The following is a 6175-nucleotide window of genomic DNA, read 5'->3' as shown; positions in this document are numbered from 1 at the left end:
GCTATTAATATGGCGTATTTACCAGGCGCACGCCAGGAGCGGTTCACAGCCAACGAGACTGATGTTCTTGTAAGAGCAGTGAAAGACAGAGAAGTTGTGTTGTATGGGGATGGGCCACCCAAAATAGCGTCGGTTAAACAGGCGTGGGAGGAAATAGCCACAATTTTTTTCACATCTTCGTGGCACACCACACTGATTTCCGTCATCTCATGTGTTTATATTTGTTTAGTGTAACAATTTCTGATTTGCAAAAATAACTGTTGCATCTGTGTAGATTACATGAGCAAATTGTATGCGCCTTAAAATAGCATAATGAGCAACGCGCAACGCGCCACTGACTTTAGACTAGTTTTTTTCTGTTCAGTGGCGCAATTGTTTAATGGAACAGCAAAATAGCAAGCCCTACAGATGTGTCATCGAATTCAGTCTGCTGAGCGTACAGGCCCTTGTCAAAAAATCCTTAAGGATTTTTAATGGAAATCTGTACAGGATTCCATTAAAAATTTCTATCATATTTTGGAACCGTTCCTATAGGATTCCGTTAGAAATAATCTTATAGGATAATTTATGTCTTGTCCTTTAAGATTCTTATCTGATTCCTATAGGATTCTTTGGAAATTTTCTTATAAGATAATACATAAATATCCCATAGGATAAATCCTAAAGGATTCCAATAAGATTCCAAATGTTATCTGATTCCTATAGGATTCCGTTAGAAATAATCTTATAGGATAATTTATGTCTTGTCCTTTAAGATTCTTATCTGATTCCTATAGGATTCCTTGAGAATTGTCTTATAAGACAATACATACATATTCTGTAGGATAATTTTAACAGGATTTTATTGGATCCAATTGGGTCTTTCTCTCTCTCACACACATACACACACGCACACACGCACGCACGCACGCACGCACGCACACACACGGTTTTGCTATCTTTGCTTTCTACATGGTAGGGAAGGCATATTCGGACAAAGCAAAGATAGCAAAATGTACCAAGGCTAATATGTCTGGATACTTGGTTCACTGTAAGAATGAAAAAAAAGTAGAATTAGACCCTTTTCACATTTCCGGGTTTCTCAGAGCAGAAGTCGTCATAGTTAGGTTAACTAAAAAATAATAAAATTAATTAAAAGTAATACTACAGTAAAACCATTGTAACCATGACTGCAGCAACCATGGTTTTTGCAGTAAACATGGTTTTAAAAAACATGGATTATGTACCATAAATTGGTTGTATTACCACAGTGCAGCCATGGTTTTACTAAATTATCTTGAAGTACATTTAAGTAATTAAGTTCCAACAAACATCTACAAAATAACAACAGAAAGAAGTTACCATTCTATGATACAAACTTTATTACAGAAATTACATAATCTGAACAAAAATATAAACTTGCATGTGTTCTCATGTGACATAAAATAATAAACTACAAAGTTGTAAATTATTGGTGATAAAGTGGTGCTGTGCAATGGTTAAAAAATTCAGTTGCTAATTTACAAATAAAAAAATAGCAATTTGTTCCACTGTAATAATGATTTATATACAAAAATAACATTGTACAAATAAAAATGACTTAAAGCACCTTTAAATACACAGCATCTTCCTCCTCTAAAATGTCTATAAGCTGTAAACATGTGCCCAACACAAGCATACGTTTGCAATTTATACTGTACATAAATTAACAGGATTATAACAACATTACTTAACAATTAATTACTTTATTACTTAAAAACATTACTAAAATTTTCTTTTCTTTTTATGGAAAAATCTTACATATACTACACAATAAAAATTAGAAGAAATTAGTGTTTTTTTAAAATAATGTTTAAAATGATATCCACTCACAATAGATGAAGACATGAAGTCTCCTGGTGGGGGATGAATACTCCACACTTTAAATTCTAGGTGGAAAAGTGTTCAAAAACATGTGATGCAGCATCCATGCCAGCAGCTGTCAGTGTGAAGTCTGTCATATAGGCCGGCAGGTTACAGTCCAGCTTTGGTTTTGTTCTGTCTTGACCTTCAGCCCAAATGGATGTAGGAGCTAAAATGAGAAGAATACACACCACATTAACACACGGCTTGCTGGAATTCTTAACTTTACTATCGAGTAGCCATTTAATAATGTCCAAGTACAATGATGTCTATTCATTCAGTGTTTTCACAACCCATAAATTATTATGGCTCCAAAAGTAAAGCAGAAAGAATGTACATTAAAGGATTAGTTCACCCCAAAATGATAATTCCTGATCTTTTACTCACCCCAATGCCATCCAAGATGTTCATGTCTTTCATTCTTCAGTAGAAAATAAATAAACATGTATATACTTTTTAACCTCAAATGCTCGACTTTGATGATGTAAGGCTTTGTGGCGTCATTACGTTGGAAAGGTCATGCGTGTGACGTATGTGGAAGTACCGTCCCAGTGTTAAAACAAACGTGCAAAGACTAAATCAAACACCCTTTACAAAAATAAAAGGTAAAACAACAATGTCGGACAATTTTAAAGTTAGAGGAGAACATGAGATGGAGTTTTTCGGCACTGGGTCAGCACTGACCTTTCCGGCGTAATACGCAGTGGGAAAACAACATCAAAGTCGTGCATTTGAGGTAAAAGGTATAAATGCTTTTTTTTCTCTCTTTTTTTTTTAGAAAATGACCGATGGAAATTATCAGCAGATTTGAATTTTGGGGTGAACTAATTCTTTAACAATACAGAACACAATTTTAGATTCAAATTCAATTTCTATTTGTTATTAATCTGCCAGGTTCTCACACCAGCCAATCACAGCGCACTCCCTCTCCCGAATACTGATTACTCACACCTGAAACTCATCACACTCATCTCCACTATAGATAATACCAGTAAAACTCAATAGTTTTGTGACCTGTTTTAATATAAACAGGGTTTGTGTTTTTAGGTTTACTTGTTAATTTAATATTGCTCATACAGTGTCACTTATGTTTTGAATGTCAAAGCCTTCTTAATATGTATAATTTTGCTAAAGAAAATAACTAAAATCATGCTGATATTATGTCAAATATTATGTGAAATACATGCATATAAAATTACCTTCCTCGGTTCACCTGTTTCTTACAGCTCTGTCAGCAGCTTCCTCCAGAAATGTTGGAATCTTCCCCTCTGTTGTAGATGGGTTATTTTGTCCCTCCTGAAATCACAGAACATTTTTACAATACTTGTTTGCCAGTTTGTAGCTAATTTTCGCGCTTCATGTAACTGACATCATCGATGAACAATGTTACAGTGTATACTTTTAGATTTTTGATACGTACCATTGACAAATTAGCAGTAAAACCTTAACATAAACTATCAAAACATTAAAGTTTTACATAAAGATTTATTTAAAAGCTCAAGTTCTCATAAACAAGGGCTCAATAGATCAAATCGATAGAGTTAGCTCAAGTTACCCTCTTGTGAAAACAGATGCTGCACTTTTCCCGAAGACACTAAACCATCAAGTAAATATTCAACAGAAGTGTGTCAGTTAACGTAAGAAAGGTGTCAGGAACAGTTGTGTGTATTATTTTTGTGGTTTTAGGGACTAAACTCACCTGAAACTAGTGAAAACAGCGCCTGAGGAAGTGCTGCTCGTTTGAATCCGAGTCCCCGTTTCCATGGCAACTCTGCTCCAGTGTGGTTTGAAGAACGCGATTCGAATGTCCAACGCGCATGCGCATTAAAACGCCACTGCCACACATCATTTACATAAATAACCATCTAGATTTAAAACATTACATTAATAAAAAATCTCATTGATATTAAATCATGAATTTAAAATTAATTTAGTCATATATGAGCCATTCATAGGTGCAAAATGCCACCCCTGCACTAGAATAGTGAGACAAAATGGCACTTTTTATTTGAAAGTGTGATTGTTTTTCTATGCAAACGCTTTGCTTTGGTTATACAATATTAAGCCAATCTCTGTGTTTATTTCATTGAAAAGTAAAATTCCATTAAAATAAATCAGAATGTCCAATAGGATTCTAAGAATCCAATAAGATCCAACAGGACAAAGTGAAATTCCATTAAAATAAATCAGAATGTCCTATAGATTCTAAGAATCCAATAAGATCCTATAGGACAAAGTGAAATTCCATTAAAATAAATCAGAATGTCCTATGGATTCTAAGAATCCAATAAGATCCTACAGGACAAAGTGAAATTCCATTAAAATAAATAAGAATGTCCAATAGGATTCTAAGAATCCAATAAGATCCTATAGGACAAAGAGGAATTCCATTAAAATGAATCAGATTGTCCTATAGGATTCTAAGAATCCAATAAGATCCTACAGGACAAAGAGAAATTCCATTAAAATGAATCAGATTGTCCTATAGGATTCTAAGAATCCAATAAGATCCTATAGGACAAAGTGAAATTCCAATAGGATTTTTTGACAAGGGGGAGGTTTGGTGAGAGTTAGGGGTAGGCGTGTTGTTTCTGTCCCAGCAGAGTCAGTGACATTTATTGCAGTGACCTGTGCCCAGCAGGTATTTTCTTTATGTAACACTGCCCTTTTTGAACCCTCTGTAGGGTATAGTCCCCTTCCATCAGGTCTGTTACTTTACCCAGCCGTTGTTAAAGTTACTAGGGGTACTGCTTATGTTCCCATAGTGAATGTTAATAGAGCTGCAGTTAAGCTTCGACCTAGAAGCCCATTGGGTATCTTACACCAGGCACAAATTGTCAGATTACCTGCAGGCATTTCGGAAGTGTGCGTTGGACCAGTCGGTTCCCATATAGCTACAGTGAATTCCCAGGCAGGCCAACTTGACCCAGTGTGTGGGTTTATTCGGTCTGTAGATTTGCAGGCTCTAGCCGAGCCAGATCAGCTAAAGGTGAGGGATTTGTTGTATAAATATTCTTCTGTATTCTCAGCCCACGAGGGAGATTTGGGGTGTACCGACCTTATAGCACATGAAATTCCTTTGACTGATGATGTGCCTATTCGGCAAAGGTATAGGCGTATTCCCCCATCAGATTATGATGCTGTCAAAGCCCATATCAATCAGCTGTTAGAGGCCCAGGTGATTCGTGAGAGCTGCAGTCCCTATGCCTCTCCGACGCGGACGCGTTCGATCTTTCGGATCAGCAGTACAGAATCGAGAACCGTTTCTATCAGACACGTTCGATCTTTCGGATCACCAGTACAGAATCGAGAACCGTTTCTATCGGACACGTTCGATCTTTCGGATCATCAGTACAGAATCGAGAACCGTTCCTATCGGACACGTTCAATCTTTCGGATGATCAGTACAGAATCGAGAACCGTTCCTATCGGACACGTTCGATCTTTCGGATAATCAGTACAGAATCGAGAACCGTTTCTATCGGACACGTTCGATCTTTCGGATCACCAGTACAGAATCGAGAACCGTTTCTATCGGACACGTTCGATCTTTCGGATCACCAGTACAGAATCGAGAACCGTTTCTATCGGACACGTTCGATCTTTCGGATCAGCAGTACAGAATCGAGAACCGTTTCTATCGGACACGTTCGATCTTTCGGATCAGCAGTACAGAATCGAGAACCGTTTCTATCGGACACGTTCGATCTTTCGGATCAGCAGTACAGAATCGAGAACCGTTTCTATCGGACACGTTCGATCTTTCGGATCAGCAGTACAGAATCGAGAACCGTTTCTATCGGACACGTTCGATCTTTCGGATCAGCAGTACAGAATCGAGAACCATTTCTATCGGACACGTTCGATCTTTCGGATCAGCAGTACAGAATCGAGAACCGTTTCTATCGGACACGTTCGATCTTTCGGATCAGCAATACAGAATCGAGAACCGTTTCTATCGGACACGTTCGATCTTTCGGATGATCAGAACAGAATCGAGAACCGTTTCTATCGGACGCGTTCGATCTTTCGGATCAGCAGTACAGAATCGAGAACCGTTTCTATCGGACGCGTTCGATCTTTTGGATCAGCAGTACAGAATCGAGAACCGTTTCTATCGGACACGTTCGATCTTTCGGATCACCAGTACAGAATCGAGAACCGTTTCTATCGGACACGTTCGATCTTTCGGATCAGCAGTACAGAATCGAGAACCGTTTCTATCGGACACGTTCGATCTTTCGGATCACCAGTACAGAATCGAGAACCGTTTCTATCGGACACGTTCGATCTT

At 37.8% G+C, this 6175-nt stretch overlaps 1 long non-coding RNA gene across 1 annotated transcript; it reads right to left on the bottom strand.

The window, feature by feature from the left end:
- Nucleotides 1–1751: 1751 nt before the first annotated feature.
- On the bottom strand, nucleotides 1752–3799 carry LOC137047976 (uncharacterized). The gene is made up of 3 exons (XR_010899297.1): nucleotides 3581–3799; nucleotides 3081–3177; nucleotides 1752–2050 (listed from the first exon to the last, which is right to left on the bottom strand). It is a non-coding gene; the product is annotated as an uncharacterized lncRNA (long non-coding RNA).
- Nucleotides 3800–6175: the final 2376 nt, after the last annotated feature.

This window comes from Pseudorasbora parva, chromosome 2 (genome assembly GCF_024679245.1).
Source record: "Pseudorasbora parva isolate DD20220531a chromosome 2, ASM2467924v1, whole genome shotgun sequence".
NCBI lineage: Eukaryota > Metazoa > Chordata > Actinopteri > Cypriniformes > Gobionidae > Pseudorasbora > Pseudorasbora parva.
Note: the sequence above shows the minus strand (reverse complement) of the source record. Positions and strands in the feature narration are given on the sequence as shown.